The 17201-nt window shown below is 36.2% G+C and overlaps 3 long non-coding RNA genes across 4 annotated transcripts; 1 reads left to right on the top strand and 2 right to left on the bottom strand.

Moving 5' to 3' along the window:
- Nucleotides 1-9967: 9967 nt before the first annotated feature.
- LOC148929716 (uncharacterized) lies at nucleotides 9968-11811 on the bottom strand. Its single transcript, XR_016128928.1, has 2 exons — nucleotides 11562-11811; nucleotides 9968-10179 (listed from the first exon to the last, which is right to left on the bottom strand). It is a non-coding gene; the product is annotated as an uncharacterized LOC148929716 (long non-coding RNA).
- Nucleotides 11621-12191, top strand: LOC125212008 (uncharacterized). Its single transcript, XR_007174592.2, has 2 exons — nucleotides 11621-11705; nucleotides 11809-12191. It is a non-coding gene; the product is annotated as an uncharacterized LOC125212008 (long non-coding RNA).
- Nucleotides 12192-13702: 1511 nt separating this feature from the next.
- Nucleotides 13703-16937, bottom strand: LOC148929715 (uncharacterized). Of its 2 annotated transcripts, none has more exons than XR_016128926.1 (3): nucleotides 16649-16937; nucleotides 15804-15921; nucleotides 13703-15033 (listed from the first exon to the last, which is right to left on the bottom strand). It is a non-coding gene; the product is annotated as an uncharacterized LOC148929715 (long non-coding RNA). The 2 variants fall into 2 exon arrangements; XR_016128927.1 differs by having other exon boundaries at nucleotides 15804-15879; nucleotides 16649-16930.
- Nucleotides 16938-17201: the final 264 nt, after the last annotated feature.

The raw sequence follows: 17201 nt of genomic DNA, 5'->3' as shown, positions 1-17201 counted from the left end.
ACTCACGCGAGCCCATATCCTTGCTTTTCTATCAATCTCTAATTCTAATCTTCCTCCCCAATCTGATATTATGGTGCCGGTATAGACCGAAATTCTGTTATGGTCCAATTCTGACCGGTAATACTGAGACTTTGCAGTGAGTTCATTAATATCCGAGCTCATTAACTTACCCCCATCTATCTGAATGATGGGTCTTAACTCAGGAGGAAGAACCGGTAATAAACACAAAACCATCCATTCTAGTTCTATATTTGTTCGAAGAAAATGCTTAGCCAATTCCATGCGTCTAACCAAAAAATCCTTTCTTCTTCCAACCTTTCGATCTTCCCATTCATTCCCCGTGGACCCTTCTTCCCCCAAACACCAGGAGTGAAATTATGGATGTGATGGGTGAGACTACATTTGCAATTGCAAAGACGACGTGGAGTGGTGATTCCTCATAAGGGCCTATCCTCACTAGGAAGATCTCTTTTTCATAAGCCAATTCTCGTTCAGCCATATCCCAATTTCCTCTTTGTGCAGCTCTGTACCATTCCATATGAAGAATCCAGCTCCTATCTCGTATTCATTACAATTAACCTTTTAAGCATAAAATCTAAATTTAGAGATATGACAAATAAACAAGAGTATTTTTAAATAGTTTTGATTGTGACATAGAGTAATCAATCAATTTATTAAATTAATGATAAAAGTTAAATAAGATAAGGAGAATAGAATGCATAAACATCAATAAAATTTCATAAAATGGCTAATTGTTAAATACTACTCCTATCAATAAACACAAACACAACGTTGGTATATAAGCATATATGTTTAACTAGTGTGAAAGATTCAGGGGGAAGTATATGCATACAAAACACATCATCCAACAGCCTAAACAAAGTATGAACACAAACTCAACACATCAACGAACGAACAGTCAAAACATAGTACTCCTATATATGAACACAAACACAACATTAGTAATTATGTAGAACATAATGTTACCTTGGTAGGAAGGAGTGGGAGTGCTTGGTGACTCAGTTTCCGGTATGGGCTGTGGGAAGGTCGATGGCAGCTCAGTTTCCTGCCCTTCTCAATTTTCGATGTGCGCAGTGGGAAGGTCGACAATAGCGAGAAGGTCGACATCCTCAAAATAACGTAGAGGAAAGTCTCTTCTACATTGTTCTCCAATTTAACTATTTATTATTATTTTCTCAAAACATGTGCTAAAAAAGAAATGATTCATTCTGACCCAAAATCCATCGACCCAAAATGTTTTCCAACCGAAAATCCATCATCCATCATAGTCCACAGTGCAAATTTCAAGTCATTTCGACCCAAAACATTTTTGATGCGATTCAAGTCCACCGTCCATCATCCCAAAATGTTTTCCGACCCAAAATCACCGACCTAAAGCACCGACCCAAAATCACCGACCTAAAACACCGACCCAAAATATCATTGAGGTTGTTTGCTACAATTTGGTTATTCCCCAATGTAAGGAGCAACAAACGTGCAAATTTCCAGTTAATCATATTCAATACAAAATTTTGAAAAAAAAACTAATAAAACGTTTTACCAGTTCTTTTCCAAAATCTTGTATTCAATTGAAGTTGGTTGGCATGATGTTTAACCTTTTATCTTGTCCTCTTGTTCATTTTTTAATTTTTTGTGTTACAATAATATGATTAACTGGAAATTCGCACGTTTGTTGCTTCTTATATTGGAGAACAACCAAACCGTTGGTAAACATCCTCAATGATATTTTAGGTCGGAAAACATTTTGGGATGATGGACGGTGGACTTGAAACGCATCAAAAATGTTTTGGGCCGAAATGACTTGAAATTCGCACTATGGACGATGATGGATTTTTCAGTCGATGGATTTTAATGAATCATTCGTTTTTTTCACGTGTTTTGAGAAAATAATAATAAATAGTTAAATTAGAGAACAATGTAGAAGAGACTTTTCTCTATTCCCTGTATTACTTTACTTGTTGGAGAACAAAGGTGTGCGTGAAGGAGCAGAGCATGTGGTGGCACAACCAAGTGGAGAAAGCGTAAACGCAACCGCTAATTGGCCGTGGAGAACCGATGCGCAAATGTGTTTAATCTAATTGTTAAGAGCAGCAAGTACAGTGTATGTGTCCCCCAAAGCTGCGTTGACAGTCGACGGAGAATGATGTGTCCTTGATGCCATCCTCTGCAAAATTGCACCAATAAACCGATGATTCCCCTGACATATCTGGTGATACTTCGTAGCCAAACCAAATGCCAAATTTGATAAAGATCAGCATCCATCATCCAAAGCATAAGCTGGAGGCCTCCATCATCAGCAAAAGGGACGCTAATTGATGGGAGAATCTGTTGCAATCATTTGGAACGGTGACCAGCCTTACGAATTTGTCTATCAGTACATTTGCGGCGTATTAATTTCCCGCGGCAGCGGCAACATGAAGTAAGGTATTTTCCATCACATCTTTTAAAGCTAGTTAGATTCATCGCCATGGGGGATCATCTGAAGCAGCTTAGATACAATATTATCTGACTTGCAGCAGCCACGACGATGTGGAGTGGTTCACAAGGATCCTCATTAGGAAGACATTTTTTCCACTAGATAGTACTCGATCAGCCATATCCCAATCTCCTCTTTGTGCAGCCTTGTACAATTCCATATGGAAACTCCAGCTCTCATTTCCTATTTATCACAATTAACTTAAGATCTAAGTTTCGAGATATGACAAATAAACAAGAGTATTTTTAAAATTTAAATAAAGTAAGTAGAATAGAATACATAAAAATCAATAGAATTTAATAAAGTAGCTAATTGTTAAATACAACTCCTATAAATAAACACAAACACAAGACATATATGTACAACTAGTGTGAAAGATTTAGTTCGTATATGCACACAAATCACATCATCCAACAGCCTAAACAAAGTATGAACACAAACACTACACAACAAACACAAAGTACTCCTATATATGAACACAAAACAACATTAGTAACTATATAGAACATAATGTTACCTTGGTAGTTACAATGATATGATTAATTGGAAATTCGCACGTTTGTTGCTCCTTATATTGGGGAACAACCAAATCGTTGGTAAACAACCTCAATGATATTTTGGGTCGGAAAACATTTTGGGATGATGGACGGTGGACTTGAAACGCGTCAAAAATGTTTTGGGCCGAAATGACTTGAAATTCGCACTATGGATGATGATGGACAATGGATTTTCGGTCGGAAAACATTTTTGGCTGATGGATTTTGTGTCAGAATGAATCATTTGTTTTTTTGCATGTGTTTTGAGAAAATAATAATAAATAGTTAAATTGGAGAACAATGTAGAAGAGACTTTCCTCTATTCCCTGTATTACTATACTTGTTCACCACTTTAACTATTTGTTTTTATTTTACCTAAACACGTGCAAAATAGAAATGTTTCATTCACAATAATTGTGAATACAATAAATTAGTGGAGAACAAAGGTGTGCAGGAAGGAGAAGAGCAGGTGGTGGCACGACAGAGACAAAGGTGTGCACCGCTCAGTATAACTTGATGGTTTCCCGATTTGGCTGTTGTTAGGAAGGTCTCTTTATAGGTATCAAATGCATCTTTGTAGTCTAACATTTCCACATAGAGGCACATAGTGGCACAAGAATTTCACCATTTCAAACTGACTTACATAGTCGGCGGTGAATGATGTATCCTTGGATGTTACCGTCTCCAAAATTGCACCAATAGATAGAGGTAATTGCACCAATAGATAGAGGTCTCTCACAGGCTATCTCACGAGATCTCAGAACCAATCTAAAGGCCAAATTTGATAGATATGATCAAGCACTGTGCGAATTTCTAAGCTCGATTCATAGGTATCGTGCAAATTTCAAGTCAATCCGACACATAACGTTTTTGACCTCATACCATCTAAAGGACAAATCCGATAAAAATAGATATCATCAAGCACCGTGTGGATTTCTAAGCTCGATTCACAAGCACCATGCAAATTTCAAGTTTATCCGGCACATTTTCGACTTGTTTTCGTCGGCGACATCCACTGCTGGAACTATATCATGAACAAAAAAGATAAGAGAATCTGACTCATACCTTCAAGCCAGTAAGGCTATCAAACTCTTTTGTAGAACAGAATGTTACCTTAGTAGGAAGGAAGGGGAGTGCTCGGTGACTCAGTTTCCGGTCTGGGCTGTGGGAAGGTCGATGAGCTCGGTAGCTTAGTTTCCTCTTCCCCCTTAATTTCTGATCTGCGCAGTGGGAAGGTCGACAACATCTGGAAGGTCGACAGCAGCTGAGTTTCCTCCACCTTCTCAATTTCCGATCTGCGCAATGGGAAGGTCGACGAGCTCGGCAGCTCAGTTTTCTCTATTCTTCCTCCTCCACAATTTCCGATGCGTAGTGGGGAGGTCGATGAGCTAGCCATCCATTTAGTTCCTGTTTGGTAGATATTCTCAAATTTCAAATGCATCCCAAATTCACTCAAACTCGAAAGTGAGAAACACAATGCCTTAATTTTACTAAACTCAAACAATCAACAACAAAAGAGAAACAAATGCTAATTTACAATGAACAAGAGGACCAATAGAAGAGAAACATCATGCCAACCGACTCCAATTCAACACAAAATTTTGAAAAAAACTAGTAAAACGAGCTAGAGGCAGAAGGAGCATAAATGAAAAACAAATACGTACGGAGCAGAGCACGTGGTGGCATGGCGGAGACAAACACAGGCAGCGGCGGTGGGAAGGAGCAGAGCAGGTGGTGGCACAGCGGGGACAAAGGTGTGTGCCGCGTTGAACTTTGGAAATGGGATTTTCAAATTGAGAGAGTTGGAGAGCTGATTTAGGGCTTTTTTTTAAAGGAGAATTGGACACTCTTTCCCGGAAATGGAGATACAGAGAAGCCCGCCAATTTTATTTCAAAGACACACAAATAGTAATAGTCTTCATCAATGCAGTTTTATGGAGGGCCGAATACACAAAGTATATATCGATCTACGTGGCATTAAAAGACGAGATTTCTAGGATTGAATTTTTAAAAAATTATTTATTGCGTCCGCATGATGACGCCCACTCGCGGGCCGGCGAGTGGGCGTCATGCCTCGCGCCAGAGCTCGCCAGCTTCAACGAGGTGGAGGGACACGCGACGCGACTGGAGGGCTGCATCGCTATCTCAATGCTAGCTCGTCTCGCCGAGACGAGTCCGAGCTCGCATCGAGACGACGATACGAATGCTCTTATTCTCTCTTCGTCTTTATACATTTTTTATTTCTTATTTTATTATTCTTTTACTTAACCCACTTGATGAAGTACAATTTTTTTTTAATCTTCGTGCCGAAAAGAAATATTTCCACTACTATAAAACGAAGGGAGTATTGCATATCATTATCAAAGTATAGATAGAACTATTTTTCAGCTATGCTTCATGTAACTAACTTCGAATCAACTATTTTTCAGCTATGCTTCATGTAACTAACTTCCAATCTTTATATTACATGAAGCGTAGCTGAACGCTGAATGATGTAAATGGCAAATTATTTTGAATTATATATATATATTTTTTTTAATCTTGAAGTTGTTTGGCTATGAATTACTACTAGACCATGTTTACATGTAACCCACATAATACATTATGCGTAGGGTAAATAGACAAATTAATTTAACCTGATCTATTTGCACCAACTTCTTTCACAACGATTCAACCTATTTGCATCATATTGTTTTGTTAAAAATTCATTTTAGACAAATGCTGGCACATTTCATGATAGTCATTTAATCAGCTCTTCTCAAATTAAGTAAATAGATAGATTAATTCCAATGTCATAATTAATGCTAAATGGCCAGCCTGGCCTTACTTATTATCCTTATTTTTTTCAAATCAGCCCCTCTTCTTTCATTACTTATTATCCTTACTTTTTTTTTTTATAATCTTTTCAGGTTTTTTATTTTATCAAATATATATATATATATATATATATATATATATATATATATATATATAGGGTCTTGTTAGGTTGAGATTATTTAGCTAAATTGAGAAATGAGATGCAATATGGGCCACTAATCCACAAGATTAACAAAATGTCAACAAAGACCACATTATGTCAATAAGGGGGTATAATTGTCTTTTCATTAAATTGTGTTTGAAATCATTTTCTAAAATCCTCTCTAAAATTCTAGCTACAAAGTCTTCAAATCTTCAACATTCAAATATTCAAATCTTCAAATCTTCAACATTCATATCTTCAAATCTTCAACATTCAAATCTTCAATATTCATATCTTCAAATCTTCAAATCTTCAACTCTTCAACATTCAAATCTTCAAATCTTCAACATTCATATCTTCAAATCTTCAAATCTTCAACATTCATATCTTCAAACCTTCAAATCTTCAAATCTTCAACATTTAAATCTTCAAATCTCTTCAATATTCAAATCATCAAATCTTCAAATCTTCAACATTCAATAAAATAACACTTATAATTCACATATCAATACCAACAATATCGAATGTCAACAACTCGTATTAAAATGTCAACAACTAACAAATAACACTTACAATTCACATATCAATACCGAGAATATCGAATATCAACAACACGTATTAAAATGTCAACAACTAAAAAACAACACTTACAATTCACATATCAATACCGAGAATATCGAATGTCAACAACTCGTATTAAAATATCAACAACTAACAAATAACACTTACTATTCACATGTCAATATCGAGAATATCAAATGTCAACAACTCGTATTAAAATGTCAACAACTAAAAAACAACACTTACAATTCACATATCAATACCGAGAATATCGAATGTCAACAACTCGTATTAAAATGTCAACAACTAACAGATAACACTTACTATTCACATGTCAATATCGAGAATATCGAATGTCAACAACTCGTATTAAAATGTCAACAACTAACAAATAACACTTATAATTCACATATCAATAGCGAGAATATCGAATGTCAACAACAAACATTATTTATGTCAACTACAATGTCAACAACAAACTTTATTTATGTCAACTACGATGTCAGCAACAACTTTATTTATGTCAACTATTATGTCAACAATAAATATTTTCATGTCAACGACGTATATTATTAATGTCAACAGCAATGTTTTTCTTATAATTCATGTTAACAATAATGTTTTACATATAATTTATGTCAACAACATTTTTCATAAAAATTATACCAACGATCTATATAATTCGTGTCAACAACAAACGTTATTATGTCAATAAACATTTTCATGTCAACAACTTATATAATTTATGTCAAAAATACTATTTAAGGCATATTTCAAATCTTCAAATCTTCAACTCTTCAACATTCAAATCTTCAAATCTTCAAATCTTCAACATTCATATCTTCAAATCTTCAACATTCAAATGTTCAAATCTTCGAATCTTCAAATCTTCAACATTCAAATCTTCAAATCTCTTCAATATTCAAATCATCAAATCTTCAAATCTTCAACATTCAATAAAATAACACTTAAAATTCACATATCAATACCGAGAATATCAAATGTCAACAACTCGTATTAAAATGTCAACAACTAAAAAATAACACTTATAAATCACATATCAATACCGAGAATATTGAATGTCAACAACTCGTATTAAAATGTCAATAACTAAAAAATAACACTTATAATTCACATATCAATACCGAGATTATCAAATGTCAACAATTCGAATTAAAATAGCTTAAACCAAAGTAAAGTCGACACTGATATTTTTGTTTTTCGAATTAAGAAATAGCTTAAATTAGAAAAAAAAAATCATGGAAAAAGTTTAACAAACTGTATAGAATAGTAGATTACCAATAGTTTAAACAAACAAAAGTCAAACCTAGCTAAGAATAGCAATTTAGAAAACTTCCAAAATTATTGTAAATTGAATGAAAATGATTCTAATTGACCTGTGATGATTCAATAAACATGAGCTCAGTAAAATTTAGATATAAAATGAAAATAGTTTAAAAATCGTGAAATTAAACAGAGCAATAACTTCAAGTGAACTGAACTAGAGAGCTACGCTCTACTTCAAAATTATTTTCCAATAACAAAAAATAAAATGATTTCAGTAGCACGCTTCCAGTAAGCATCAACAAATCAACATACAAATTTGATATTTTACGAAAATCAACAGAATTCCGATCGCGATCACCTGGTGCTGGCAATTCCAGTAGCTGTTGGATCCAGCGAACAGGACAGCCCACCGAGTCCCCTTGGAGTCGTCGGCGCTCAAATTCCTCCTCGCTCTCCTCACACTCTCCGCGTTTTTCCTCTCGCTCCACGCCGCGGCCGATTCGGATCTGTCGAGGTCTCTGCTCCAAAATTCAGAATCGGAGAGAATAGGTGCGGATCCTCCGTCGGAGGCGGAGGCACCGGCGGTATGGGAGAGCAGGAAGATCGGGAAGCACCACCGCTCGTCGGACGGATCGGTAGCAGTTTGAACGTAATCCGCCGAATTTTGCGCCGCTGGAGCCTCGGAGCAGCCGCGGCGGAGGCCATGTAGTGTTGATTTAGGTCGCCGTTGAACGGATTGTGAGGATCCGACGGCTGATAGAGCTGCACCACAGCTCTGCCGTTGAGATCCAAGGTGAATTCGGTCATGCTCGTAGTCCTCTTCATCGGCGGCCGACCTCTCTTCCCCACCATCATGTCTACTCTAGAAGCTTCCTCTTACAGATTTATGATTCAATCTAGGCGATTTGCGAAAGTTAGGGAGAGTGCAGAGAAGGGGAAGGTTGGGGAAGATAACAAAGAGCCAGAAACGACGACGGAATTGACAGCGACGAAATGGAGGGGAGAAGTTGCTGCTCTTTGTTTTCAATTGGGTTTAAACAAAAGTACCATTATGCCCTTTTATAATTAATTAATCTAAAAATATTTATTGTGTGGCAAAATCTGGACCACTCATTTAATAAAAATGAGTGGCTGATATTGCATCTCATTTCTCAATTAGCCTAAATAATCTCATTTGATCATGAACCTATATATATATATATATATATATATATATATATATATATATATATATATATATATATATATATATTGGCCTAAAATGGTAGTATGTTGTTACAATAAAGAGAGTTGTTATCTTAGTACATCCCTATATATATATATATATATAGCACCAATATGTAAAATCAGAAGAAAAACATAATTTGCTAAACACATGGTATATAGGTACAAAATTTCGAATCAAATCGATATGATTCAAGCAACTAATAATTGGGCGCCCCAAATGAGGAAGTTCGATTAAAAAAAAAATTGTAAATAATTATCGTAATTAATTTAACAACAATATAAACAGCACTAAATAAGTTAGCGTCAATCGTTATAAAGGGGAAAAACAGAGCATATGAAAATATGCAACAACTATTGAGGGAAACAACACCCATTTTCTAAAATGGAAACAACACCATTTCTATCTTTTCATCTCTCTTACTTTATTCTCTACTTACTAACTCAAAAAAAAACACTATACAAAATATCGTGTCGAAAATCAAATATTTCATTTCTAGTGGGATGGAGGGAGTATATGTTTATGTTGGTCTCCATTTGTTTTTATGTTGTTTATTGTCTTTCTTAATCTTCCAATTAAACCTATAGTAATTTTGGCGTAGCTATGAAATATTTAACAAACAACTCACACCTATTTAATTTATGTTTGTATTGTTTCATTTGTTTGTGTAATTATTCGAATTTTGCTTGACATTCCTGATTGAATTCGATTTTGAGCTTATATTGAATTATGCAACTATTTTTTGATGATATTGAATTTGTAAATTTGGATTCTGTCACGACCGCACTTTGCTAGGGATAGCAAAGCCGGGAAACTGTGACTAGGGGTGAAAAATAAGAGGAGGGGAATAGAAAGAGGATAAACAATGACTGAATATTCACTTAGAATTAAAGGGCAAACAATTTCAAATCAATTCTTAATCACCAGAACTTGAATGAAAATCTTACATTTTAATAACTAATTATCAGAGTAACAGTCGATGTCATCTAGAACCTTAGTACGGAGCGGAATGAACACGGTCACATGTATGGAGACATGCACCGCCGAGAGCCTCTACTTAAAATAAAAGGAAAATCATAACTCTGCTCAGTATTCTCCACCGTCACTGCTCAACCTGCACATTTAGAAATATATGCAGGGCTGAGTATAAAAATGCTCAGTGAACACATTGCCGAAATATACATACATAAAATGAAAATATTGTCATGCCATCACAGTAACACTCGAGGGTTTTCTCTTAAAAGGCCCGAGCTTACTAAATTCTTTGTGAGCTAAAGTTCGACTGATCAGTCAAGTTCTTTATGTACTTTTGCCATATCTGAACACCAAGTGCCGTGGAGATGGTGCTCTCCCACAGTCACCTACATCTTTCTCCAGTCGGGGAGGTGGCCACCTCCCAACGACCTCCACAATATCATCTTTGTGCCGCGGAAGGTGGCCACCTTCCAACGGTCACTTGTGTACACTAATCCGAGTAGGGACACCACCCTCACTCGGACCCGAATTCGATTCCTTAGTTCCAACCAAACAGATAGGCTTCATACACATAAAAAAAAAAGTCATTTACGGCAAGACAACACCATTTGTATAACTAAATATCATCTCAAAATATTTGACATTTTATCCACATTAGTATGTAGGATAGAAAAGTTCACCTCGCTCGTTTAATTTACTTAACTTGATTTTCTCGTTCTGACCTTAACATGCGGAGATAACCTTTTTTAAAACATCACGATATAATAATACACTAAAAATAGTTCAAAAGATCAATTATTTAGCTTAGTTACACAATTAGAAGAAATCAAAATATTAATTGAACCTTAATATAAAACTTAGGGCTAAAATTCAATATTATATTTTCTACCAAATGATATCATTTTTACAATTTGGCCAAGACTCCCTTTTATTTTCAGCCCAAAAAATTACGTCTATTCACCCACCTTATATCCCCACTTTAAAAATAGTGAACCCAACTATTATAACTCAAAAAGAGGCCCAACTTCTTCCTCAATAATTAAAAGAATAGAAACCCATAATTAAAAGTAAAAGGCCCAAATTAAATTAATTGGGAAGAGGCCCAATTTGAAATACTCCCTTCCTCCACAATCGTCCCCTCCCTATCTCTCTCTCCTTCCCCACTCTCTCTTCCTCTCTCGGCGCTGCTCACGCCATCGCCGTACGCTTGCTGTCGGACAGCCCCGAATCACTATCCAGCAGCCCAAACTGTGCTCGAAACAACCTCGCCGGTATCCGGCAGCCCCCGAACCATTCAAAGCAGCCCCGAACTCAGCTCGATCACACCCGAACCAGCCCCGAAACGCAAGATAAGTTCTCGCACTCAAATTATGTTCTTTTCGTAGTTCATTTAGTTACAAAGGGGTGTTCAATTCGTTGTGTTCGGTTCATTGTTGATTGTTATTGATTGAATTACTTGGGTGAGAGCTGGTGGATGATATGCTATGTATAAACATGATCAAAAGGGGAAGGGTTTTATACCTCAAAACACGATATTGAATTGTGAAATTGTGGGACTGAAAGGAGTAGTTTCCTTAGACTCGGCAGACTCGTCCCTATGATTTGGGATGCTTATTTGAAGAGAATTAGGCAGCACCCTTGAACTCTCGATTTCTGCCGTGAATGGTTGGTATTGGAAACGAGAGCTCTTCTACTTCTCTTCCCCCCACTCGGCTCTCTCTGTGTTTCTGTTTGGGATTTGCAGAAAGTGATTGTGAATTATGTGCAGGAGCTGGAGTGTAATCAAGCAGCTACGTGCCTTGAGGGGAAGGAGAGTAATCAAGCAGCAGCTACGTGCCTTAAAAGAGAAGGAAAGTAATAAGCAGGAAGTGGAGGAGTGGATCAAGCAGGAGGTGGCTTGAGTTGGGGGGGGGATGAGAGTCATCAGAAGGAAGAAGGAGGTGGAGGAGCAATAAACAAGAATTAATTTAGTTAATTGGGTATTCCATGAATGGGCTCCAAAAATTTTGAAGTGGGCTGAGATTTAACTTATAGGTCCACATATGTACACCATTTTATTTCTTGTATTCCATTTTATAGTTTTTAGAGATGTATCCCGGTAGTTAGACTTGTAAAATAAAAACTTTGGTTGATAAAAAGTTTGGTTGACTATGTTTCTCACTTATGTATAACCTTAATTATTTACTAGAATTATAATGACTTATTTTATTCTTTAGTTCTTTTGAAATTTTCGGCTAAACATTTAATGTCATTTCGAGAATAATAAAAATAAACGAGGTGTTACATTCTACCCACCTTAACAAGACGGTAAAAGTCGGGATGTTACAGATTCTCCCTTTATCATCTCGGTATCCACATTTCATTTTCTTAATTTAATACTCCCTCCGTCCCTGATTAAGAGTAACACTTTAACCGGACACGAGTTTTAAGAAATGTAAAGAAAAGTTGGTTGAAAAAGTTAGTAGAATATGAGACCCTTTTTTTATATTTGGTTTTATAATAAAATGTGAGTGAATTGAGTTAGTGGAATGTAGACCTACTTACTATTTATGGTAAAAATGAAGTGTGACTCTTAATTAGGGACAGACGGAAATAGAAAAGTGTGACTCTTAATCGAGGATCGAGGGAGTACAGAAGATTTAATTTCATCCAAAGATTAATTTCTTGCTACTTTTCACAATTCCAAGTTCTTAAGTACTAATGACACTGCATATCAGCATATGGGACCATTCTAATTAAGATGGATTACAATAAAGTTTTCCAAATGAACTCTTATGGAGTAGTATAATTGTGTAATGATGATTGTATCATTGGTAGAATATTTATTTAAGCAATTATAAGCTGAAGTAAGTTTAAAAGAGACTAATCTTATTTAAAGATCGGTTTTTGGTCTATTATTTATTTTAATTTAATATAATTACATATATGAACTTTGATTAAAAGGGTTAGAGCATGATTAAGGTTATTAAATCTGAAGCTTTCTTTGTTTTGATCCCAAATTTTGATCTTGGATTTTGGGAGGAACCTTGACATATTTGTGTTCCATAAATTTTGATATCTTATCATAATAATCCTCTTTAAGCCATGTTTGGTAGGGTTGATAACTCATCCTCTTTTAATCGTCACTTTTAACGTGTCTAGTGATACGCCTCTCAGATCGATGAATCCTTGAAATTTGCTTAGTTTCTACAACACATCCACGCCCAAATGATGGAGGAATTGTAGACTTGCGAAAAGCTAAGAGGCAGATAATGAAAGTTGAGAATTGGTTAGCCATTTGCATAAATTGAGAAAATGGGTATTAAGCTTATTTCAATTTTATTGATAACCACTTTCCATGATTTTATATTGAAAGATACCCTGACTCATTTTTCTGTTAATGCACCCACCTCAAATAAGTGTCCCTTATTTAATAAAAATGCAATAGATGATACTTTATCCATTCCTAAAAAATACCACTCCTGGAGTCTAGAATAATTATATTAATAACTTGTATTTTCTATATTAAAAATAAAAATGGGGAAATTTTATTAGCATGTAGAGCCCACTTCATATCCTAAAATCCTACGACTTCAATTCACATTTTTTTTTTTGCCAATTTGCAGACCTTGATCTCGCTATAGGTGTGAAGAAAAAATGGAAGGGTCACACGAGAGAAAACGTTCTCTAATAGATGTAAATATATAATCATAAAGCCCCAAGGGCAAATTAGTTCACAAACATTAATATATCAAAGAAACCATCCCAAGAGGCTATATATATCCATCCGTAATAACATAATTCAGGAAACAACAACAAACTCAATAAGGATAGAACAATAGTATTAATGATGATATCTAAATGTGATTTTAGCTAAACTAACGACCACTTGCTTGCCGAAAGCACTACGAGCATATGTGGAGAAGACTACATCAATGAAAAGTCGGAACTCCAACCGCACGAATGACATAATCGGGATAATAGTAACGAGAGCCAACAAATATACAGTCCAAGTCTTCTCCCGGTAAATTACTAGATACAGTGCCGCATTGAAGGGCATCATCATAGAAAAGATGGAAAGAAAAAGGGTATCCGTACCAATTGATAGTCGCTAGGGCAACGTATACAGAAAATCTTCCTCGGCGTAGCGCGAAATGTGTATAGCTAGGAACATCAGGAGTGAAATCATAGATGTGAAAAGCGAGACCACATTTGCAACTGCAAAGACTTTGAATCCCACTGATTAGTAGAATATCGGATAACCCGAGTGTTATTGCCTCCCGGTACTATGATGGCAGCATCAAACATAGCAGTATCAATCAATCCAGCTGCAACACTACACGCTGTTGCTGTATCTTTCATTCATCTCTCTCCTTGATTTTTCAACCTTTCGTGCTCTCTTATAAATATCATCGAGGCAGTATCACCCATGTAATTTGGCAGTTCCATATGGGTGATAGTGCCTCGATGATATTTACAAGAGAACACGAAGAGCTGAAAAAACAAGGAGAGAGATGGATGAAAGATACGGCAACGGCGTGTAGTGTTGCAGCAGGATTGATTGGTACTGCTATTTTTGCTACTGCCATCACAGTACCGGGAGGCAATAACTCAGACTCGGGTTTCCGATACTCTTCAGATCAATCGTATTCAAACACTCTCTTTGCTGTTGCAGATATGGTCTCGCTCTTCACATCAATGATTTCACTTCTGATGTTCCTGGCCATACACACTTCGCACTACGCCGAGGAAGATTTTCTGTATGCGCTGCCCTAGCGACTATCAATTGGTATGATCACACTTTTTCTTTCCATCTTTTCTATGATGATAGCCTTCAGTGCGGCAGTGTATCTAGTATTTGGACTAGAGAAGACATGGTGGACTATATATTTGCTTGCTCCGATTACGAGCACCCTATCCTCCGAGAAGACATGGTGGACTATATATTTGCTTGCTCCGATTACGAGCACCCTATCCTCCGAGAAGACGTGGGCTGTATATTTGCAGACGTGGGCTGTATTTTGACAAGTAGAAGTGAAGTGAGGCCTAAGTTATGATACACCTTAAGGAGCTCAAAACAAGGAATTTGCACCCTTCTTCAATCAGGTTATCCTTGTTCCTAATCTTCTTTAACAATACCACATTATTTGCACTTCAATTTTAAAAGATTGGATTCTAATCTGAGAATTTTGTTCACTTCTGCTTCATACTACTGTCAGTGCAACTTGTATCACTACTCTAAATGGAAATGGAACTACTCGAATTCGACCTTTTCAAACATGGTAAGTCAAGAATCACCATATTTTATAGCATGATGGAAGAGTTTGCTATAAATCATGCATTATCCCTACCTCTAAATGGAAATGGAATTATATTCTGTTATAGCATGATGGAAGAGTTTGCTTTTCTTGCATATCATGGATATTATATTAATGTGCACCTTGCCACTTGGTGAATTAGTTAACAAAATAAGAATAGGAAATGCAGAAGATAGGTAGATTTATGTGGCTTATGCCTATCGAGGGAACAGAACTGTCTACACTTTTTAAGGTTGTGTATATGTAAAATTTTTGTTTCTAGTCTTTCTGAACTATATCTTACTTTAGGATTTTAGTTGTTTTCCCTACTGTCATGCCAAGCTTGCAAATGATCATTTCCATGTTCTGTTTTGCTTCATTTAGCCTTAAAAATTGTTTACTACTATAACCTTTGGACTTAACATTCTCCAAGTTTTAAATTAGGCATTCCTACCATTCTTATCGTACTGATATTTTGATTTGTTACCTGTCAATCCAGCAAACGAACGGATGCTCGAAGACGTGGTGCTGATATAGGCGAGCAGACTCGGAGAAACAAACTGCTGCATTGGTAGAACAAGTGAAAAGCCTTTAGTCAACAATTCCTACAAATGAAAAGAAGCTAAGGATAGATTAAGCAATGTAGACTCCATGAAGAGTGTAAAACAATTTTATTTAAATGAATACATTTCTGAATTCCATTTACTCTATTCATTCGTTTGATCATAATTAATAAATAAATGTATATAATAATCCCATGGTGCTTGCAAGTTGCTTGCAACTCCCCATTTTTGCGAGCATATGGGCCTATTTGCGACTGAGAAATTTCAGAATAAGGGGTTAAATTTGCTGACCTTTCGTAATTAGGGATTCAATTCGCTGACCTTTCGTAATTAGGGATCGAGGCATGCGTATTCTTCGGAATAAGGGATTTCTGATGTTTTATCTTATTTAAGTTCTTTTTTAATATTATTTCCCTCTAAACATTTATCAATTGCCTAAATTACCCCTTCAAATTTTTACCTAAATTCAATAATAAAAAAAAAGAAATCAGCGCCGTTTTCTTCTATAAATGAGCGTTTGTTTTGTAGTGCGAAGTAATATATATTATGATGAACTGATTACTCTGTTCAACTAAGAACTAAAAAATTCAGAACTCAAATGATAAATCCTAATCAAACAATAAATTATGCTACTAGTAATTAAGATTCAAATAAAGAGATTCAAATTAAAGAATTAAATCATCACAACATTGTTCAACATCAAATAAACCAAAATCCAAAAATCAAAAAAATCCCAAATCGAAAGAAATAGGGTTAGGAAGAAACGGACTCGGATCGGAGCTCCGGCGACGGCTACGGAGCGACCTCAGCTGTGGAAAACCTCTATTACCACCCAAATTGAAAGCTTTAACCACGAGAGAAGACATGGAGTCCCCACTTCATCAGATCTGATATCTTAGAGTAGGGAGAAGGAGAGAGTGAGTTGAGTTAGAGAGAGAGAAGGAGAATAGCGTGTGGGATAGTGAGAATGGAATCTTAGATATAGATAGAGTATCTGAGAAAATTCCACTCGATTATTTAGAGGGAATTCATGCGGGCCTTGGCCGGGCCGATAAATAAACATGGGCCACAAAGATAAAGTTAACTAAGCTACCAAATAGATGTCTACCCATGATAACTTCTTTATCTTTGCCTCATCATGCCTACCAAACGGACACTTAAATATATCGGCGAGGTTGACCTACATCACGAGACTCCTGAGGCTCGAATTGTGGAGGCGGAGAGGGAAGGAGGTGGGGGGCCGCTGCCGCCATTGGTTTGTGGAGTTTTCGGGAAAACTCGGGTATTTTAATTTGAGGATTTTTGGGCATCAAGTTACCCGA

Source organism: Salvia hispanica, chromosome 4, assembly GCF_029641045.1.
Source record: "Salvia hispanica isolate PSC_SH4W2 chromosome 4, Shi_PSC_v1, whole genome shotgun sequence".
NCBI classification, from domain to species: domain Eukaryota; kingdom Viridiplantae; phylum Streptophyta; class Magnoliopsida; order Lamiales; family Lamiaceae; genus Salvia; species Salvia hispanica.
This window is presented reverse-complemented; position numbering and strand designations above follow the sequence as displayed.